Below are 24,237 nucleotides of genomic sequence, written 5' to 3'. Positions count from 1 at the left end.
AAGCTACTATCATGCTAATCACAGCTTATGTTTTGGGAGTTTTCGGAGCATGATTCAAGTGGGAAATGGTTGACAGATACGAAATCCAGTCTTTGTGAAAGAAGGTCAATGTTCACTCACCTAAGGGTTGATTCTAAAACCGATAGATTGCCGGCACTTCCGAAGTATGTACGTTTGGAAGAATCTTTCGCTGGGGAAGCAACAGTGCTTAGGATATATATATATATATATATATATATATATATATATATATATATATATATATATATATCAAGAAAGATATAACAGATTAACTAACCTTTCTCGATATGGGTTGAACCTGGAGGATCTTGATAACGTGCTGACTAGATCGGTGGACACTCGTCACGATGAGTAAATATAATTCTAGTATAAAGGAGAGTTCAGTCTTGGCTTACCTAGGTGGAGTCTGACCAAGATTAGACAAATCGATATGGAAAAGAGAAAGGACTTTTTCGTCTTTTCATCGAATTTGTTAAGCTTCTATTACTAGGTCCATAGTCCCCGATTCAGCTTCGATAATACGAATAAAGAACCTCTAATAATAATTTGTTTCATTATTATAATCTCACTAGCCGTAATTGTGATTGACAGCATCAATTTTGAAATATGGGTATTTGCATAATTAAATCATTATTTATTTAATCAATTAAATAAATAATTAAATATTAATTATTTATTGTTTGATCAAGTAAATAATTAATCAATTACTTATTTGTTTATTGTTGGACCAAGTAAATAAATAATTAAGTGGGTTTTAAGCAATTGGGCCTTGCACATATTGAGGTGGACGAGTTTTGGAAGATCCCAGCACAAGATTTGCGCGAAATCCACCCTGGTCGTGTGCCATAAAAAATGTCCATGCCTTATTGCTACTTACCAATATTTTCTCTTTAGTTGTTTAAATAAAGGAGAGAGAAAAATATTTAAAATGAAATAAGATATTGTCATATATTCTCTTTCATGAATATGAGGAGATAATAATATTTAAAAGAAAATAAGATATTGTCCTTTATTCTTTCTTATGAGTATTAATGAGAGAATAACATTTAAAAGTAAATAAGATATTGTCAGTTATTCTCTCTCATGAATATTAATGAGAATAATATTTAAACGGAAATAAGATATTGTCATTTATCCTCATTCATGAGAGAATAATATTTATAAGAAAATAAGCTATTTCCTTTATTCTCTCATTAATAAATATACTCTATTTAAACAAGAAATAAAATCTCATAAATATTGATCTGATGGCTAAGAGAGAAAGTAGGATTCATGAGATGAGATCCAATGGCCAAGCTTTGATTCACTAGTATGAACACAATAAAAGGAAACAATATATTTTGGAATATCATATCCTATTGTGTAATAAATTATTTGTGAGAGTATCATAGAGATAGTCTATGTTTTTCCTTTTATGGAATATCATATCCTATTGTGAGAAACAAATAATATATTAATTATGTTATTTATTGAGAGTATCATAGAAATATTCTCTACTATCCTATTTATATAATAGCATCTCTTATTGTGGAAAATAAATAATATATTAATGATATTATGTATTGAGAATATCATGGGGATATTTCATATTAATCAGTTACTTGATTATAGAATAAAGGAGAAGTAATAAATACCATATATGAAATTTATATTTTATTTATTAAAGTATATTGAGATATTTGATTTGTTCTATTCATAGAATAAATCTCTCACATTAATTTGAATAAGATCAAAGGAAATCAAGTAAGTGTATATTCTATTTTGGATAAGTTAGAAAGCTATAAATAGAGGGCTTGGAGTAGAGAAAAATTCGCCCAACATTGCATCATTCTACCTTTCGTGCTCCTTACTCCCCTAGTCTTGGACGTTTTTCTTTCTCCCCCGGAGTTGGAAATTTGTTCATACATCTTTCCAAAGAAAGAAAGAATTATTCTGAGACCTTGTTGGAGTAATTAGTGAGAAAAGAGTTAGCCCACACCTGGTCTCTTTCCTTACGGAGATTGCATCTTGGAAGACTACGGTATCGATCGACACGAGCTTGAATACCCAAAGATCCAAGGGGCAAGGAGTCGCCAAGGAATCCGAAGGCTTGGTGATCCGAAGATCCAAGGAGCCGCTGAGGAATCCAAAAATCTTGAAGATCTGAAGATCCAAGAAGCAAAGAGCCACCGAGGAGTCCGAAGGCTTGAAGATCTGAAGATCCAAGGAGCAAGGAGCGGCTGAGATCTGAAGATCACTGCAAGCCTAACACAAGAAGCAAGGATATCCAAAAGCTAGGAGCATGGAGGATCTGTAGCTGAGCCGAAAGGTTTTTATAACTAAATCCTCTTATAGTATTGAGTTGATAATGTTTTTCCAATATTAGATATGTTGTTGATGAATAATTTTGAGTATCTTGGTAATTATTGATAACGTTAAAGATTAGCGATTGTTCATGTATTCTTCTATTCCGCATTAGTAAACATATTGTAATGGATAAGAGATTGGTTACCCAATAATAATTATTGAAACGTTTGTTCGTATTCAATACATGGGAACCTAATTGACCCTAGGAAAGTAATCTACTCATCAAATGGCAACGTAGCAATCGTTCATGTCCGATATAAATAACCTTCATTTTTCAACAATTGGTATTGGAGCGATTGTTCGTGTCCAACACCAATTTGTGACTTTTCAGCAGTGGTTATTAGAGCGATTGTTTGTGTATTATAGCACTTGACTTCCCAACAATTGGTATAGAGCTAGATTAGATTCTCTTAGTTTACCATTTGACTCAAGAATCATAGTTTTTTTTATTATTATTTAAAACCCTTATCAAAGTATAAGATATATGTTTGATCATTCGTCGTTTTATTTCAAAGCTAAAATTATTCAATAACATGTTTGTAATATTTTTTTTATTCGTTCTAGAAACTAGATTCACTGGTTTAATGAAATATGGACTACGTTCATGATATTATATAATTGTATATGATAATATTTTATTTAGTTTGATCGTTTATTAATTAAAAGATCAAAAATTGGCTATGTAAGCCACCTAAACTATATGAATTGTAAATTAGCCAACCTTTGGTAAATACTTTGTAAATAGCCAATTTGCATACGTGGCAGCCTATTAACTGCCTTTTTTACATGTTTGACTGAGTTAAATAAGTCTTTTACTAATCTGTTAATAAGTTAACTTGGTTATTTACAATAAATTAACCAAAGGTGGGCTATATCCTAATTCACTATAACCGTGTGGCTATATAACTAAATAACCCTTAAAAGATTCTATATCATTTGTATTATGGTTGGAAGTCCTACTTTAAATTTGAATTGATTTCATTGATTGGCTATCATCTCTTTTCAGTTGTATAACCATTTGGCATAGTGGGATTCTAGAACCATGGTAAATTGATGCTATTTTCGGTCATGTTCACTTATGCTATTTTTTATGCTAATATGCTCATGAATATTTTTTTAAATTTCAGCTCAAATACTTCCCTTTTTCTGTTTGGTTCAGGGTAGTCACAAACGTCAAAATCAGTTTGATCGGCATGAATCGATTCCACGATACAAATCTGGGAACCAAGTTTCTCTTTTCAATTGTATAACCATTTGGCATAGTGGGATTCTAGAACCATGGTAAATTGATGCTATTTTCGGTCATGTTCACTTATGCTATTTTTTATGCTAATATGCTCATGAATATTTTTTTAAATTTCAGCTCAAATACTTCTCTTTTTCTGTTTGGTTCAGGGTAGTCACAAACGTCAAAATCAGTTTGATCGGCATGAATCGATTCCACGATACAAATCTGGGAACCAAGTTCCAAGCTCGAACCAAAGACCACCACCATTGTCAATGGTATTTGAGTGATTTTGATTGTTTACATTTGTGTAGCCGGATCTTTTTTCGTTGTTGCTTCACTTTCATGTTTTTGGGTATATCTTTTTAGTCTTTGAGTTTGTAGGCCACTCTCGTATACTTGTTTTCCTTACATTTATACGTTTAAGGGTGATGATGGGAAATAATTTTTGTAACAACATTGATCCGAGCTAAAGATGTAATCGACATTCCAAAAACTGCAAATTTGTAACTAAATATGCAATAGTAATATGTGTTTGTATGCATATACTATATATTTTCTAAAGTTAGCTCCTAGTCTTCATTAACTACAACAACTGGGTCTTATAATCTAAGAACTCAAAAGGGTAATATAATTTTTTTTTCTTCTTCTTCCTGATAAGTAAGTGATACCACAAAAAAATTTATAATGGAATAAAAAAACGAGATATTCTCTCTCTCTCTCTCTCTCTCAATTCCCTAGTTTCTTGGCCAGAGATCAGTCAGTTTGTTTGTTGACAGTTCCCTAATCTCCCTTACTTTTTGAGTTTAGGTTTATTTTAAATTGTTGTTTTATTGTAGTCTTTGGGGGTTTTTTTTTTGTTATCATGTTTTGTGTTAGGCTTTTTCTGTTCACAAATTAAAAGTGTATTCTTGTTTATGTTTTGCGATGAATTTGATCCTTTTGCTCAAACCATTTTTCGATTTCATGTAAATGGTTTATGTATCCAAATTACAATTTCATGTAAGTATTTATGGTATATATTTCTCATTCTATCATGTTTCAATATACTCAAAAGATGTAAGTGTAAAATAGCCTTGTCTTATAATTGTTCTTATTTTATTTTAAAAAGAGAGATAAATGGTAAGCATTTCCTAATCCATATATAGTAAACGGCCAAACGCTAACGTCACTACTACAAAACTAGGATTCTACAACGCTTAAAAACAGTTGTAGAATGATTCTACAACGCTTCTCAAGCGTTGTAGAATCCTGCGTTGTAGAAGATTCTACAACGCTTCTCAAGCGTTGTAGAATCCTGCGTTGTAGAAGATTCTACAACGCTTAAAAATCCGTTGTAGAATCCAACAGCATTCTACAACGCTTAATATTCCGTTGTAAAAACTAAGCTTCTACAACGGATATTTAAGCGTTGTAGAAGCTTCTACAACGGTTTGAATCCATTGTGTAATTTCTAAATATTTTCAAACACCTCGCCGCGGCGAAGTATATATCTCGCCACGGCGAGATATTCTACAACGGATCTTCAACCCGTTGTAGAATCATTTCGCCGCGGCGGACATTATACTTCGCCGCGGCGAGTTGTTTGCCGCGGCGAAGTACGTTCCGCGCCGCGGCGACATCATTTTACAACGGATTGTCAAACCGTTGTAGAATCACGTCGCCGCGGCGGGAATTATACTGAGCCGCGGCGAGATTCACGCCGCGGCGACGTAGGTTTTGCGCCGCGGTGAGGGGATTCTACAACGGTTTGACAATCCGTTGTAGAAGCTTTCTGATTATTTTTTTAAAAACCCGCCGCGGCGACGTTGTATCTTAGCCGCGGCGTGTTGTATATCGCCGCGGCGAAACCAAAACATCGCTGCGGCGAGGTTTTGATGTATTAATAATGTGCTCTCGGTATCTTTTTTACCGCGGCGACTCTTATTTTTCGCCGCGGCGAAATGTCTAAGTCGCCGCGGCGAAGGCTTCATTTTGAAGCCGAAATCATTTTTTACACGTACTAAAACCCGGTGTAAAAAATATGGCACCTGAAAATAACCTTCAATCCAAAAAATAATATCTGCATCTTCAAAACATTCAAAAGAAATATTTACATCCAAAATTGAATACAAAAACTAACTAATCATCACAATGAATAAATGTTTGTACATAAGTTACCCATTCTTTCCTAACTCTCTCTAAATCCTCTTTTGTATAGTTTTTCTTACTTTCTAATTTTCCTACACCTCCTACGACTATATCGCGCACATATGAAATAACAAAATACCCGCATTCCATGTTTCCGGTTTGTCTCGGAGCGTTCCAAGCCTTGATGTACGTTGACTGTCCGTTATTATTGGCGTTTTGGTGCTCGAGCTTGAAATCCACAAAAACCCTATAACACGGAAATCATAAGAGAAAAAACCTCTACAATGATTTATAATAAAAATAGTTTAAAAAATCAAAATATTACCTTTTTATCAATCGAGTTAAATCGATTGGAATTTTATTTCTTAACGGGTCGAAGAACATAGCACTATCTCTCCAAGGGTCGAGGACAACGAGCATCCAATGCGCACCTTTATTGTACGGCATCAAAGCTAGTTCACCAAATTTGCATTTTCGTACTATGTTTCCAACGTCCTTGACTCGTTTTGACAAATAAGCGTCCTCGTCGTTGTTTTCGATGTACGAACTTAAGCCCGGATTTATAAAACAATAGTCTCGACTCTTCTTCGCCTTTTCTAGCCTCGAGCGTAGATAGCTATGACAAACAAGTATTTGATTGATCAAAACACTAAATATTGAATATTTATATTAAAAACGCATATAAAGAAAACACTTACTCCATATAGACCGTTATGCTCCCCGCGCCAATTTCCAAGTATTGCAAAAAGTCGGAAACATCTTCAAATGACACCGGAATCGGGATAGCCGTGAGACTTGGACTAACATTGACCATAATCACATCCCCTTCCGGTAACATTACTTTGTTGGCATGTTGAGCGAGCAATCGAAACTTTGGATTAATCATCCTGTACGGAATCTTCTTAGCATCATCGATGCTAGGTTCACTCTCAAAACCGAGCTTTGAGAGTTGTTTGACAACCGGACCGTGACTCTCTATTCCCGTGTCCATTTCGATCAATCTCTTCGGCCACGAGACAAATCCTCATATGGCATCTTCAATGGTTTGAGCTTCTTCGGTGGGAATTGGCAATTTTGCTTTTTTAATCAAAACCCCCAAAACGGTCACACGTACATTCCCTTCCTCCAAAGGTAAAGAGTGAACTACGCTCCCATTTAAGTATGCTCGCCCATTTACAACATGAATCATGCCTCCTTTCACAACATCATCTATGAAAAGAAGACACTCGACGCTTTCATCCGAAGTCGGTGTCACCGGGGTGGTTGGATTCAATGAGCAACTAGCACGAACACTATTGGGTTTTTCCACAACAATAGGATCGATCTTCGGACGATCATCGACATCGTCGTGTTCTAAGAGAATCAAGAATATTATCAATAATTTAATACCAAAACATTTATCTTTATTAATAAATAGATAAAAAAAAAATTAAACATACCTAAAGAGACCGCTTCATTGACGTGTTCTTCAACATTTGCCATCTCTTTATCATCAACAACCTTCGCGTTGAGATTCTCTTCCACACGCTCGACACTAGGCGACTCGACATTAATGCTACCATTTCCACCGAAGGCCTTCATCACCAAAGACTTTAACTCGCTCATTTCCCGATGCATCTTCATTACTTCTTCGTTGGGCGTTGGAGGAACAAAGTACTTAAAACGCGACATGTGTTTGGATTGACCGCAAACTCGCGACGTTCCCAAAGCTTCTTGCAAAACGCTCTTTCCCGATTCCGGCAACCATGTCCCTTGCGATGCTTGTTGTGATAACGTTTTCTACACATAAAATTATTTGAAAATAAAATTACAAGGTTAATTGTTATAACAAAGGTAAAGAACTTACGATTTTTTCTCCCATCAATTTGTCTTTCTCATCCTTGTAGTTATCTACGTCTTTCATTCGCGAGTCAATCCAAAGTTCCTCTTTCGTAGGCCATTCCCCCGTTTCGTCATGCTAATAAGAAGTAATTATATAATAAATTAAAAAATAATTGCAACATTTGGAATAACTAAAAGGAAAAAATGAATCTAACCTTTTCTTGATCAAGCTTTCGATATCCATTTCGGCCCGTTCGAGATTTGTACACACTTTTTTCGATATTTGATTTCCCATGTTCCGATGTTTGTTTGAACATTTCGGTTCGTCTATACTCAACAAATGCTATCCAATCTTCTTCGGTGATACTTGTATAGAATTTCAAAATACAAGCCGGTCTCTTTAAGGCGATTGGTTCGTTGATTATGTCTTTGAGTAGATCGTTGTATATCTCATGACGAAATAACCTTGCCGCTTCTCCGACTCTCATAAGGCAATCGTGTTTTTGTTCGATAGGAATCGTAAATCCTTCTTGCATTTCGTTCCAAATCCGTTCTTTAATTTGGGCGTTGTCTTTACATCTCCAATCACGCATCGAAAGTGGAACGTGTTCTCTTGCTAACACGCCAAAGTAACTCGACAACTCATCACCCTCTTTACCGATTGGTTGCCCTTTATCATCAAATTGTACGGGGATTTTTTTACCAAGTGTTTTAGCCTTATTAACCCGACCCATAAGAGTGTTTCTTCGTTTTCCTTGTTCATCGGAGTTAAGCGCTAGTTGTCTTCTAATTTTTCTTTTACCACTACCGCTAGAAGTAGTAGTAGTGGACGACATGGAATCTAATATACAAAATTCAAAACATAATCTCAATTTCTAACTCAAATCCAATCCGATTCCAACTTAAATACAACTTCAAATCAATATCAAACTCAAATACAACGAATTCAAATCCAATATACTAAAATCCAATACAAATTCTTCCTAACTTCAAATAAATACCAAATTCTAACTAAATAATAACATAAATCAAATTAAATTCAAAACAAGTTGGGAAATAACATACCCGGTGAAGGCGAGGACGTGGCGAGCGAGAGGCGAGGTGGAGGCGGGGCAGGGGCGAGGTGGAGGCGGGGTTGGGCGAGGTGGAGGCGCGGCAGGGGTGAGGTAGAGGCGGGGCTGGGCGAGGTGGAGGCCAGGCTGGGCGATGTGGAGGCGGGGCAGGGGGTGAGGTGGAGGCGGGGCTGGGCGATGTGGAGGCGGGGCTGGGCGAGGTGGAGGCGAGGAAGGGGCGAGGTGGAGGAGGGGCTGGGCGAGGTGGAGGCCGGGCTGGGCGATGTGGAGGCGGGGCAGGGGCGAGGTGGAGGCTGGGCGGGGTCAAGGCGGAGGCAATGAGTGAGGGTGAGGACCGGAGAGAGAGGGGCGGGGAAAAGAGAGTATGAGGGCCAGAGAGAGAGGGGCGGCGAGAAGAGAGGGTGGTGGCCGGAGAGAGAGCGACGGCGAGAAGAGAGAGGGGCAGAGAGAGAGCGACGGCGAGAAAGAGGAGTAGAGAGAGAAGAAGAATAAGAGTGGAGTAGAGTAGTCTTAGAAATGAAACAATGAAAAAAAAACGCTTAAAGTCTGAAAAAATAGGCGGGACGTTTGAAAAAAATGAAAATTTTTGGTTTTAAAACGCTTCTACAACGTTTATTATAAGCGTTGTAGAAACCTCACCGCGGCGACGTGTAATTCTCGCCGCGGCGAGTTGTTTCTACAATGCTTATAATAACCGTTGTAGAAGTCTCGCCGCGGCGACGTGTATACCACGCCGCGGCGAGACAAACCCAGAAAAGTGACGCTGCGGCGAGAAATATTCCTAGCCGCGGCGAGTACAGAATTCCTAAACCTAAATGTCCTCGCCGCGGTGACGTGGAATTTCCGCCGCGGCGAGTTGTTTCTACAACGCTTATAATAACCGTTGTAGAAAGTCCTCGCCGCGGCTAAGTCATATTCGCGCCGCGGCGAGAAACACGAGGCTGATGTTATATATTTTCATTTCTCTTTTTTTTCACTTAGAACTCTCATAACCTCTCTCGAAAAAGATTTCCAGCACCTTTTCGACTCATTCCACTCCGTCCTCATTTACAAGTCTCATCTACACATCCAAATCTAGTAAGTTCTTCTTTAATTTGCTCCAAATGTTGTTCTCTTGTTAGTTTACTAATTAGAATGAGTTTTTTTTTTTATATAATTAGGGTTTTCTATGAAGATGAGAAAGTGGATGTGGGAGAATAGATTAAACGAGATATATCGTAAAGGTGTAGATGAATTTTGTGATTTTGCTAGAGAGAACATGGTAGATGTGAAATCTATGCGTTGTCCTTGTATTCAATGTGGAAATCATAGACATTTTTCGATTGATGTCGTTCGGACCCATTTGTTTGTATATGGAATAATGACCTCGTATCAAAGATGGTACTACCATGGTGAGGTTTTTCTTTCTACGGTAAACGAGGATAACAATGATGTTGAAGATGATATTGATGATATGTGCGGAATGATGAACTATTTGGAGGATGATTTTGTTGAGCGACCGGAATTGTTTGAGTCCATGATGAATGATGCGGAGACACCATTATATGAAGGGTATACAAGCTTTTCGAAGTTGTCGTTTCTAGTTACATTATTTCATTTAAAGGCGTCGGGCGGTTGGACAAACACTAGTTTTACTCTATTGTTGGAAACACTAAAAGAAGCATTTCCGGAAGATAATAAAGTTCCTTCAAGTATGTATGAAGCGAAGAAGACTTTGGGCACATTAGGCATGAAGTACGAGAAATTTCATGCGTGCCCAAATGATTGTGTTTTATATAGACGTGAGTATAAAGATCTGAATGAATGTCCGACGTGCAAAGAGTCAAGGTGGAAGAAGGGTAAAATTCCATGTAATAGGGTTAAAGGAGTTCCGATCAAGGTACGTACATTTTCATTATTTGATTAAGAAATACATGTAGCTCATATTCATTATTAATTATTGAATTTCTTTAAATATATTTCAGTCATTATGGTACATGTTGGAATTGATCTAGGGTTTAAGAAAAAGTTTAACGCTTCGCAAAGCGGCGGAATTTTAAAAAATTTCTTTTCAAGTAAAAAACAGTTTTTTACTAACCTAGACAAAGAGCAAGTACATATAAATAAAAACTATTATGAGCTAAGAAGTTTACTAACCTTTCTTGAAGCTTGAACTTTGAGAAGCTTTTGGAAAGTTGCAACACTCGTCTCCCTCGCAGCACGTCTCTCTTTCTTTCCTCGGCGACTCGAGCAACCACGAAAGTTTCTATCACTAAATCACTCGAAATAAAGGAATTAGTGAGTGGGCACTTTTAAACACTACGACTTAAGAACGAGTCTTGAAGTCGCAGAGCTAAACACTAGGTCAAATGAGGACCTAGGTGCCAAAAAAATAAAACGAAATTGAAGAGAGAGAGAGAGAGAGAGAGAGAGAGATAGAGGATCGGCCAAGTATAGAGAGAGAAGCTCTCAATCTCTAAAACTTTGGAATGAATGAAATGAGAGGAATGAGGGTCCTATTTATAGGAGAAGGGTTGGCCTTGGAAAGAAGTAGTTTCCTCTTATTTTCCAAGCCTTTATGAGCAATCCCTTATTGCCCAAATCTCCAAAATGGGCGCCTACCTCAAGTCAATCCCCAAGGGATTAGTTTCCTCTTTTGTTTCCCTCAATTGGTTGCCTTGGCCGAAATACTTGTTTCCTCATAGAGGAAATTTGTTTCCTCTTTTTCTTTTGGCAAGTATCTTGATACATTTATGCACAAAATATTGTTTCTTTCCTTGGGTGTGTTGGGCGCCTAACACCTTCTAGAAGGGGCTTCTAGAAGCTTTTCCATTTTGTTCATGACAACATGAAAAAAGGCCCATTAAGAATTTTCAATAAAATTATTATGAAATGAAATTAATCCACAAGGCCCAATTAATCTTATTATGGCCGAGTGTTACTTGTCATCAAATGACCATGTCAAAAATTTTATTGACATTCATTTCATCCTATGTCTCAAAAGACAAAAAAACCCTTTTGACAATTTTCGTTCTTGTTTTGACTTAGCTTCCAGTTTAACTATTCCTACTCGATGTGATTCGTGACAGTGACCTCATGGACCCAAATGAACAAAGCTTGAGCTAAAATACTTGGACTCAAAAGTTCACAAACCTTTTCCAAGTTTAGCTTAATGCCAACTGACTCCACTAAAGAGTTGACACTGAAAATCTCTCGGTTCAAATGAATTTATTTTCTACCCAAGAATTCAACCTAATTGTAATGAGCGGATCCACAGAATACTATCAGTGTTTACCCTTCATGAATATCATCAGCTAGTCGGGATTTACAAAATTACCATTTTACCCTTCTAGTTGTTATTTCCTCAACTCCTTTGTCGCTTGTGAATAAGTTAGAAACAATATATTGACGAGGAGCTAACAAGTCACATTGTTTCATCCAAAAGAGTCAAGACTCAATTTGGACACTGGCCAGTTCATTTATTCACACTCCAAGGAACAAAGCATGAGGTGATATACATTGCATTTCAGCAATCTTGTACATGAATTCCATATCCATGAGAACTTCACAAAGTTACTCATGACATTCTCACAACTTAGTACTTCACCAATAGGCCCTGTTCGGAATCACATAGTGAGTCCGAACTCTGACTTTCTCAAATGAGAATACTAAGGTGTGAAATGACATGTCTCATTTCAGGATTAAGGTAAGCACGATGCAATTCATACGTAGTGACTTCGAGACATAAGAGGTTAAATGGTTTGTTCTTATCTTGTCTCTAGAAGTGCACTGGTCAATTCAGTACATTCGGAAGATACCTAGAAGAACTATAGAGTCTCCAACTCTCAATGCCTCATAACCAGACATCATAGATTCTTCTAAAAATCATACTGAGGTCAATAGTCCTTTGACCCTTAGATTGCGAATGTATCGTTTTAAGCAAACTACGAAGAGTTTGTTCATGCAAATCTACATTTGTCTCTTCGTAAGTTGTTTAGTTTGTTTATGGACTAAAGACTAAGGTTTTATCATAAAGCTTTCAAACAAGGAAGATTGAATGAACGTTTCAACTTTTTATTAACGAATAAGCAATTACAAGCAAGAGTCTTCATGAGACTTTATTACATCAAATGTACAATATAAAGATTACAACTCTTCTTGTGGGCACCATTGACAACAAACTCCCACATTCGCTGATGCTTCACAATGGAAATCCTTCGATTTAGAGTATAAGGATTTCAGTGTTAATACTCGAAATTTGCGCCTTGGTCTAGCGTCTGATGGTATGAACCCGTTCAGCATGATGAGCAGTAAATATAGTGTTTGGCCGGTTATACTCGTGAACTACAACCTCCCTCCAAAGCTATGTATGATATCGATGTTTATTTGGCACTGTTGGTCGATGATTTGAAGATGTTATGGGAGAAAGGGATAGAAGTCAAAGACGCTTACCGTGGAGATTCGTTCAACTTAAGGGCAATGTTAATGTGGACTATTAACGACTTTCCTGCCTATGGAAACTTGTCAGGATACTCTGTGAAATGCTCGATTGGTTGTCCGATTTGCATGAAAGACACATCTTCCATCAGGTTGAAGCATGGTAAGAAGACCGTTTTTCTTGGTCATAGAAGATTTTTACCAAGAGATCACTCATATAGAAGGTTGAAACAGGCATTTGATGGAAATACAGAAGAACGACCGCCTCCTAGAATTTTGTCTGGTGAACGACCGCATTTGATGGAAAAAAGAGTCTGAAATTGTTATTGAGGAGTTGGTGTTGTTGGTTTAGTCGTCATTCGGTGGTGGTGGTGGTGGTGAGTGCGCCGGATATTGAGGAGGTGCCATATGCGGTGGCCACTGTGGTGGTGGGTACGGATAGTCGGAGTATTGAGGATATGGAGGAAATAACACCTGGTTCTCTTGGTTGATGTCCCACCGAGAGTAGAGATCGTTCAGTTGGTTGATGTGAGAGGCGCCATACTCCGCTTGTTGGTGCATGTACTGTTGCGTGTGTTGGAACCCGCCGACGAGATAGTTGGAGCATTGAGCTATGTAGTCGATGGTGGTGGGGACGACTACCGGAGGTGCTGGTAAGAACAATCGAGGCTCGTTGACTGGTGGTCCCTCTTCCCCTTCTTCCTCCGCTTCCTCCGCTTCCTCCTCTTGTGGTTCCTCCCTAATCTTGTAGCGATCGATGATGTTATTCGTAATAGGCCCCATAGGACCCTTGATCGTATCCCTTTTCGAGCGTCCTACCCCCGCATTTGTACAAAGGCCGGTAATGATTGACGGATATGGAAAACCGTGTCGTTCATTAGTATAGTCTAGACTCTTCATCCAATTGTAGATGAATCGACCGACGTTGATAGAATAACCTTTTATGATGCAGAACAACACCTGGATACGACCCTCGTCAAGAGTGGTGAAGTGCTTGATCGGAAAGAGGCGAGCGCAAACAAAGTAAATCCAAGCTTTAGCAATCCTGGTGAGTTGGTCACGCTTGAGTACCCTTTTCCCTTTTTCAAGGACCCAATCCTCTCCTGGAATGCACAGCAACCTCGCCATCTCCTCGTGGCTGCAAGTTCTCAACCATTCCCGATTGCCTTCATTCTCGAAAGGTACATCTGAGGTCCCAAGCAAATCGTTGATCGCTTTGACGCTCACATCGACCGGTTTACCTCGGACCGTCACAACATCTCCATTGTGATCTGGTAAGTTTGCGTAGAATTCGTACACGAAGTTTAAGTTCGCCTCGAACTCGGGAACGGCACAATACTTCACCCAGTCATGACCTTGAATACTGTTGCGGATTGACACTCCTATATCGGTGTTAGAGCTCACATTGAATCCCCGCTCAGGGATCACACTGCGCGACGAGATTTTGTCGTAACGATCCTCCGCGGCCTTGCTAGTGAAGATACTTGTGTTATAATCTGCTTCAGGTGACGGTTGACGAGCTTGCTTACTTTTACTTTTACTAGGACCTTTGGAAGTGCTCGGAGCCGTGGCATCCGATGGATTTTTTGTTCGAACCATTTTTCACCTTCACAAAGCATAATCATAAAAAATTCAATCTCGACATCTACAATCAACATAACCATTTTAAATACTAACAATGTCACAACAATCACAAATTCTATATCAATTCCAACTTCATTTAAACATAACAATATCAAATTCATAAACAATTCCATCCTAACACAAATTCTAACTCAAATTCATTCTAACACAAATTCTAACTCAAATTCATTCTAACACAAATTCTAACTCAAATTCATTCTAACACAAATTCTAACTCAAATTCATTCATAATAAAATAAAAAACCCTAATTTTGTTAAATCAATAACCACCTTAAATCAATAACACTAATTTTGTTAAATCAATAACCACAACATGCAACTCGGGGAAATAACATGAAATCCATATATTCAAAAACACGAAATCCATATCAACAACACGAAATTAAATCAATAACCACCTTAAAAACTTAGAAAATCATACCTTACTATGTTAAAGAGAGAGTGACAGGCGGCAAGAGAGAGAGAGGCGCGAGAGAGTTGGGCGGCGAGGACGTAGCGAGCGAGAATGGCGGCGAGGACAAGGCGACGGCGAGATATCGCGGCGGCGAGGACGTGGCGAGGGAATTTGGAAGAGAAAATTAAGACAGACTTGGCCGAAATGGTTGTCTCGCGTTTGTATTTTGAGGAGAATGAGAAAAAAAAAACTGAAAATGGGTTTATATAGTGAAAACCTAAAAACCTCGCCGCGGCGAGAATATGTCTTCGCCGCGGCGAGAGGATCCTACAACGGATCTTATAACCGTTGTAGGATCACCTCGCCGCAGCGGGATTCCTTCATCGCCGCGGCGAGGCAGTTTCATAAAAAACTGCTTATCCACGATATCCTTGTCGCCGCGGCGGAGTATTTTTCTAGCCGCGGCGAGATTATGTCGCCGCGGCGAGAGATGACTATTGCCGCGACGACTAGATTCTACAATGCTTAAAAAAAGCGTTGTAGAAGGATTCGCCGCGGTGAGGTTTAAATCGTGCCGCGGCGAGATCCATCCTTCTACAACGCTTTTTTAAAGCGTTGTAGAAAGGTTTCGCCGCGGCGAAAATCACATAGTGCCGCGGCGACGATTCTACAACGGATTGTGTAAACGTTGTGGGAAATATGAAATTTAAGTTCTTCTACAACGCTTTACATAAGTGTTGTAGAATCACCTAGATTCTACAACGCTTTTCCAAAAGCGTTGTAGAAACACCTGGATTCTACAACGCTTAGTCATAAGCGTTGTAGAAGCGTTGTAGAAACACTAAGTTTCTACAACGCTTATGCTAAGCGTTGTAGAATCCCTAGTTTCTACAACGCTTATGTTAAGCGTTGTAGAAAGTGGGTTGTATAATCCAACATTTGTAGTAGTGCGTATTAAGAATTAGATATTCTCCATATGTTGTGCTTCTTTTGTAGTTGTTTTAACAAAAACTGATTCTTTTGTAGTATCAAGTTGGTAATGAAAAAAATTATATATTCTTTTTTAAAGTAGTAGAAAGATGCAAAACTGAGTATGTCATTATTGGGTGCTCAAAGTGTCAAATTAATAAGTATCATATGAGCTAGTTCTATATGTGATACTAAATTTTGTGCTCCTTCTATCATTTTTTTAGCCAGCTAGAGTATGGTCTATCTCTGAGCCTTTTGAGAAAGATGATAGGGCATGTTCTCAAGTAAACCGGGGAAAAAACTATTAGATCTGTGTCTTTCACTAAACCATCTATTTCACAGGTACATGCAAACTGATTTGTGATTTTTTTGCAACATTTTTTTCGTTTATTTAGGATTGTGAGACTAGAATGCATATTTTACTGTTTTAGTCTTAGGAGGAAAGAGATAATGTGAGAAGGAAAGCAAGCAGTCTAGTTATCGCATATGCAGCACATGATGCGTCCTTACTACTAACACGTAGTCATTTCAATAGAGTACATCGGCGTATCGCTAATCATAGAGATTATGATAGAATTAAATTTATGAATCGACTAGAATATGATGGTGATTGTCGCAGCATGTTGAGGATGGGAATAGAAGTGGTTAGAGCACTAGTACATCTACTCCGAGATACAAATCGCATGCAAGATACTTGGTCTACTAGTGTTGAAGAACAAGTTGCCGAGTTTCTTTATCTAATTGGTCAGAATGCTAGGAATCGAAATGTCAAATTCACTTTCTTCCGGTCCGGTGAGACGATAAGTCCTCATTTCCATGAATTTCTCAATGCTATAATATCTTTGCATGAGATCTTCTTAAGGCCACCAGAGGGATCAGAATGTCCACCATAAATTTTTAACAATGTAATATTCTTTCCATATTTTAAGGTACCTTATCCCGCAACTATTTTTTTACAAATAAAATACACATGATTTTTTTAATATCTAATTAAATTTAAGAGGTTTCACAGGATTGTGTTGGTGCAATTGATGGCTCACACTTTCGAGTCAAAGTACCAGCCAATGTGGTAAAATGATATCAAGGTCGTAAGGACTTTCCGACCCAAAATATATTGGCTGCTTGCTTCTTCAATCTAAGATTCACAAATGTTTTTCCTAGTTGGGAAGGTTCGGCGTCAGATGCTAGGATATTAAATGACGCATTAACAAGAGATTCTGATAGATTAATTGTACTTGAGGTTAAACCATGGCTTTTATATCGCTCACTAATATTCTGATTTTTTTTTAAAACAAAATGTAACTTTGAACTAACAATATAGGTAAATATTTCTTAGCGGATGCTGGGTTTCCATTAAGAATTTGTTTCCTTGTACCATATAGAAGCACAAGGTACCATCTTAAGGAGTTTGATGCATCCGGGCCACAAAATCACCGAGAGTTCTTCAACCTTCGACTTGCAAGGCTACGCAATGCAATTGAGCGGTGTGTTGGTGTTCTTAAAAAATGATTTCCAATATTAGGGAGTGGAACCGAGCTGAACACAAAATGACATTGTGTTTGCGGGGTGTATTTTGCACAATTATCTAATGGGTATTGATCCTAATAAGCGGCTTATTGATGAAGTTGATGCGGAGCTTAATTCAATGCCGATTGCAATCCAAGAAAAGAGGGCTTTGACCCAGCCGCACGAATATGGAGATGGAGAGATTTTTAGAGAGAGAATAGCTATGTCTATGTGGAATGAATATTTTTAGTTATGTCCATGTGTTTTTTATTGCATATTTATTGTTATACAGAGTGCGGAATGAATACTTTTAGTTATGTCCATGATGTCTTGGCTGATGTTTTAAAAATGCTAAAAAAAATTTATATATTATTTACTTTGTTCTCAAACTCTAGTAAATGGTATATTACTTTGTTTCGATGCATAGTATTTTTCCATTTTTACAATTATTTTTTATTATTGAACAAGATGATTATGTAGACAATGAAGGGCTCGGTTCAGTTTGAAAAAAATGTCATGTGGATGGATGATATGGACGATACGCTAATCGAATCGTTGTTGGAACAAATGCAAAAAGGTCTAAAAATAGGTGGAACATTTGTTAGATCCGCATATGTTACAGTAGCTAATATACTCTCGGATACATGTGTGGGGAAAACAATCAACGCAAACCATGTCAAAAATAGGATAAAGACCTTAAAGGGTAACTTTGCCTCGACCAAAGATTTCTTGAAGACAAGTGGATTCGGTTTCAACCATTCTACTCAAATGATTGAAGCTCCAACCGACGTATGGGTGGTTAGAAATACTGTCCACTGAAGATAATAAATAAACATGAATGATTATTGAATTTGACATGAAGTTTACTTTATTAGCATCATATGTTTAGTGGGTTGTTTTTAGAATAAAAATCAATAACAACTATCACCCATAGCCCCCACATTAAACCAAGGTTCGAAATGCCGTTTTCGGTACCGTTTCGAGACTCATGATTTACGGAAAATCGACACGCCAACGGAAAATCGAACAGAAAAATGTGGAAATGGGCAAATGAAATACCGTTTTCAAATGCCTTTTTTATTTATTTATGGAAAACCGACATACCGATGGAAAATCGAACGGATATAATGTTGTAGAATATATTAAAAATATATACATGTATGTATTTTACAATTTTAATTTAATTTATATATATATTCTGTATTTTTTTTATTTGTAGAATAATGTTGTAATATATTAAAAATTAATTGGTATTTGTTTACCTAAGTAAAATTAAAAATTATGATAATATGATTATTTTAGCCTAATATGGTCATAATACTAGAGAGGCATTGACTAATCCACATACACTACACAACGGGAATAAATAAATGACAACTAATGGAGTGTATTCCACACACCAATGGAAGCAAAACTCTCCATGTCATCTGGGCCACACATATCCCAAGAGGGCCACAATTGGCGCGTGCAAAATAGTCTTGCTTGTTTGTAGGCTGTAGCAAATGCCTTGGGGGGAGAGAGAGAGTGAGTGGTGTAAGAGGTGTCTTTATGTGTAGCAACTCGAAATTTAAGCTTAATGTTGTAAATTAAGTTCATCAAAAGGACGAGAAAATTATGTGATTAATTTTCTAAGAATCATTTCCATCATTTTTGGGTTGGAATAACACGTTTATTGAATTAGTTTAAATATATTAAGGTAAAGAGAAATCTCGGAATAAAATGAAGGATTTATCGAGTTCGTCTCGAATAATAAATGATTTTCTGATGAGACATTCTGGAATTTGATTTAAGGAAATAAATTCTCAAGGACGAGAATTATTTCCGAGAAACCTTGAATATATTTGAGTTAATCGAGAATGAACGAGAATTTTCTCGGTTTTAAGCTTTAATTAAAAGTTCGATCGGTTATAGTTGAAGTCACAAAATTTTGTGACAAGGACGTGATTGTAAGGTTTTTCTGGACTAAATTGAAATAAAAAGCTTGAGTTGGGGTTGGTTTACAAGCAGTGGAGCTAAGAGAGATTTATTCGCAAGAATTTGAAGAAATTCTTCTACACTCTTCTTCACCTTTCCCTTTTCTTCTTCTTCGATTCATTTTTTTCTTCTTCTCTTCATTTTTCGCTCGGCACCTGCAAGAACGAAGAAAAAAAAAACATCACAAACCCAAGTGAATCGGCCGATCATCACCACTCCAAGTTTCTTTTTCTTCACCTTCCTTTCTTCTTCTTCTTCTTCTCTCGCGCTCAGCCACCAGTTCCAGCCCGAGACCGCGCGCGCCGCGCGCCCCGCCGAGGAAAGGAAATCGCCGCGAGCTCGCCGTGGCCGATGCCCGAGAAAGAACCGCCCGGAAGGTGAGGGGACACTCCGAGAAGATTGAATCTCCCGAAAATAAGGTAAAGGAACTCAAACTCGAAATGGAATTTTGAGTGATTTAGGGTTTGAAATCTAATTTGGGAATTTTGATTTCAAAAAGAAATTTCGGGAATTGATTGACTTTGAGTGATTGTTTAAGCTTGGTTGTGATGTTGAGTACTCGAATTGTGAATTGAGTTTGGTTGATTGGATTTTTTCCTTGGATTTTTGGTCGAATTTCACAAAGTTAGGGTTCCTCGTTCATGAAATTGGGGCTTTTTGAATTATGAGATTGTTGATGATGTTGGAGTGTTCTCGGATTGAAATTATGCTTGAGAGTATGTTTATGATGTATCGTTTTTGGATATTTGGACAATTGGTTTTGATTTTTGGGTTATGATGTTTTGCAAGTTTTTATGACAAGTTAACGTGTTGGTCTTCGTTTGAGTTTTGTTTATCGAGGGTCTAGGCTCAGTTTAGGAAGGGTGGTTGGGGACGACGAGGACGTGACCGCGAAATGACGGAGCTACAACGCGAGTGTCGACGAGGCGAGGCCGAACAAGACCGGGAGGACGTCGGGTGGATACGGCGTTTCGGTTTTGGCTCGGAGGCTCGCGAAGTATCCGTTTAGGATTTAGTGAGTTATTGTATTATTGTTGTATAATTATGAAATTTATAGTTATTTTGTACGAATCGGTTCGAGTTAGTACGTTAGTGAGTTTAATTTGTTTTAACGTCGGTTTTAATGTAAGTTGGAAAGAAAAGAAAATATAGATTATTCGTTATTATTATTAAGCTCGTTTAAGGATTTTAAGAGTTAAGACTCGATTGTGATTTAACGTTTGATTTCTCGGTTACTTGAGCTTAGTAATAATAAGTTTGAATATTTCTTTTGGAATTCAGAAAAGAGAAGAACGAGGCTTGTTTATTAGGATTACTTCTCGGGTTTTTGAGATTGATTGTAGTTTTCGTTCGAGTTTACACGTTCTCGTATCGTTTGAAGTTTTGTTCCGAGGACTTGGTTTCCTTATAATTGGATATGTCTTTGGGTTCTATGATTATTAAATCATACGTTTGAGTTTGCGTATTGTGGACTACTCATAGGATTCTGATTCAGGATCGGTTTGATTTACCGTGATAGGACTCAAGACTGAAAGTCGTTTAGAGGGTTCACGGAGTAAGTGAACGTCTGGAGTCTCGGTTTTAGTGAATGTTCAGGTTCACAGGACGAGCGAACGTCTCGTGGAAGAGCGACATAGACGCTTACTCTCGAAGTAGGTTATTATAACCCTTCTCTCCTGATTTTATGGTTTGGCCTCAAGTATATATTATTTTCGAAATGAAAATGATTGTGAACGTGCCACGAGAACCTAAACCGTTTTTAAAAAATGTGGCGGAACTTCAACTCAGGATATCCGATCATGAAGTTGAGAATATTTTCGATATTATACATATATCCCGTATTTGCGAAATAAAATGTTTTGTATATCCTGATAGAGCCGGAAACGTATATATATGAAGCAGAGAGTGCAATCGTATATATAAGGGTGTGGAGAGTGCACCATTCTGATCAGAGGACTGTCACGGGTTATGTTGACAGGGGCTCAGGAAATAGTAGAAGTTTAAATGGGCGTAGATGCACATTTAAATTCAATTGCATTTCTTGCATTTACATTTCTAGCATCAGCATCCCGTCATTTACATTTCTGTCATTTACATTTATGCACGTTTACTTTTCTGGAAGGTATACTTGTACGTGTATGGTGATTTACACGTGACAAGAGTAGTATTATTATTAAGTAAATATTATTTTCGAAAATCTTTTTTTTAAAAATCAAACCATTACTATAGCACCTACTGAGCCTCAGACTCACCCCTATTTCCTCAAATTTTTCTTATAATCAGGATGTGAGAAGGAGAAGGGTTAGAAAGACCTCGGGATTAAGTGTGGTCGAGAGTTTGAAGGTTTTCGCTGGATAGACTATCAAGTGTCGAAGGTTGGTTTTATTTTTCGCTTTCTTTCTTTATCTTTGGACTTGTAAAGTAAATAACTGAGTATGCACCGTGGGTTAGTTATGTAAAGTTTATTAGTGTTTCATTTTATACAATAATCACACCCCCCTTTTCCCGGGGCGTGACATTATGATTTGATTTAGCTACGAAGAGAGAGAAATAAGTTTTTTATTTGAGAAAAGGATGGTAAAGTTTCATCGTTCTCTCTGGTTTCTTCTTTCTTCCTTCTCCGATTTTCATTTTCGCCGACTTAAAAAAACGATTTTTGACAGCTTTTAATGCAAGGAGTGAACTAGATTTGGCAACTGTCGTTGGGAGAAACGATAAGTCGTTCCGCCGATTTTCGAACGACTTTTTACGAGGAAACAAAAAAAACGTCTTTGTCGGCCGTTAGTGCTCCGGCAACATTTTCACCGGTGAAAATCGCCAAAATTCGCTGGCATTTAAAACCTTGCGTTAAACTGAATCACATGTTGAGCATCTGAGTTCAGGCGGTGAGCTAAAACATGGTCGATGACTGATATATGTCTGGATAGTTGTATCTAAAATCATATATGTGGAAAACAAGTGAAGGTTGACCACTCTGTGGGAGCATTCTGCACTTGTGGTAAGTGTATGGCATGGACAGACTTTGGTTGTTGATGTTTCGTTTAATTACCGTTATGACACACTAAACAGGGTCGCTAAAATGGTCATAGTGAGACTTGATCTAAATCCTGAAGTGATCATGGACTTCTAAGTCATATCTCCGGGTTCTTTGACTCATTCGTTAAAGGCTACTGAGACGCTGGGATACTTATGTCTTGGGAATCTGGAATGTGATCGGAGAAGAAAGTGTTTGACAGATATGTAATCCAACCTTCCTGAAAGAAGGTCAATGTTCACTCACCTAAGGGTTGATTCCAGAGCCGATAGATTGCTAGCACTTTCGTAGTAAGTAACGTACGAAAGAATCTTTCGCTGTGGAAGCAACGATGCTTAGGGTATATATGTATCGAGAAAGGTATAACGAAATAATTGATCTTACTCGATACTGATTGAACCTGGAGGATCTTGATCAGGAACTGACTAGAACTGACTAGATCAGTGGACACTCGTTACGATGAATAAATATAGTTATAGTAATAAGGAGATTGCTTTCTTGGATTACTTTGTGGAGTACTGAGCAAGATTGAACGAATCGATTGAAAAGAGAAAGGACTATTTTGTCTTTTAATCGGATTTGTAGGAGCTTCTATTACTAGGTCCATAGTTCCCGGCTCTGACTAAGGCGGACAAGTACTCTCTAGTAATAATAAAGATAAATTTTATTTATTATTATTACAATCTCACAGATGTAAATTGTTTAGCAGCATTCATTCGAAAATTTGTCTATTTGCCGAATTAAACATTTATTGTGGAATTAATTATTTATTGTTATATCAAGTAAATAATTAATTAAATTTTAAGTTGGACCTTATGAGCACTGTAAAATTCGAAATTCCTTGGCCCATGACCATGAAGTTGGGCGCCTACTATGGGTATTAATTTCCCAATATTCTTTCTTTAATTAGTTGCTAGATTTGTAGTATCTAATTAAATAAGAGAGAGAATAATAATGGTTGAGATATTCTCTCTCCATCAAATAAGGAAATAAGATATTGTCATTTATTCTATCTCATAATTAATTTCCTAATATCTAGGAGAATAATAATGGTAGAGATATTCTCTCTATTAAATAAGGAAATATGATATTGTCCTCATAATTCTCAAATATCTAGATTCCTTAAATATAGGAGAAAATAAGGAAATATAATATCGCCTTACCGTTACCGTTACCGTACCGGGGCCCCAATTTTAGGGGGATACCGCTTACCGAAGAGGAAACCGAGGGGGATTCAGGAAAAAAAAGGAAACCGATACCGGTAGGAACCCGTTTACCGGAGAGGAACCTGACAAAAAATGTAGGAACCCGAGGGGGATTCAGACAAATATTTTACAATAATAAAAATAGTTTTCATAGTTCATAGTTCATACTTCAAACAAAGGTTCATACCAAACATAAACTGAGTTCTTAAACATAAAATACCATAAGTAGAGTATAAAATTATTACAACACGTAATAATAATCAATTCGATTCAACATTTTAATCTCGGAATTAATTAAAATTCTATAATAATCATCAATACATATGACAATTAACAACAATCAACGTAACCACCATCAAATTAACTTTACACTAATCATCAATTCATAATCATATAACAAAAATCAACAAAATAACCACCACAATAATCATCTACATAACCATAACAATAATCATCAAATTAATTGTAATCAACACTAT

At 37.4% G+C, this 24,237-nt stretch overlaps 1 long non-coding RNA gene across 1 annotated transcript; it reads left to right on the top strand.

Annotated features, from left to right (window-relative positions):
• The first annotated feature begins 20,389 nt into the window (after positions 1-20,389).
• Positions 20,390-22,025, top strand: LOC149397684 (uncharacterized). Its single transcript, XR_016296993.1, has 3 exons — positions 20,390-20,534; positions 21,039-21,171; positions 21,803-22,025. It is a non-coding gene; the product is annotated as an uncharacterized LOC149397684 (long non-coding RNA).
• The last annotated feature ends 2,212 nt before the right edge of the window (positions 22,026-24,237 follow it).

This window comes from Urtica dioica, chromosome 5 (genome assembly GCF_054948205.1).
Source record: "Urtica dioica subsp. dioica isolate 48M chromosome 5, U.dioica_male_clone48M_v1_H2, whole genome shotgun sequence".
NCBI lineage: Eukaryota > Viridiplantae > Streptophyta > Magnoliopsida > Rosales > Urticaceae > Urtica > Urtica dioica.
The sequence above is the reverse complement of the archived record's forward strand: the minus strand, read 5'-3'. Positions and strand labels throughout refer to the sequence as shown.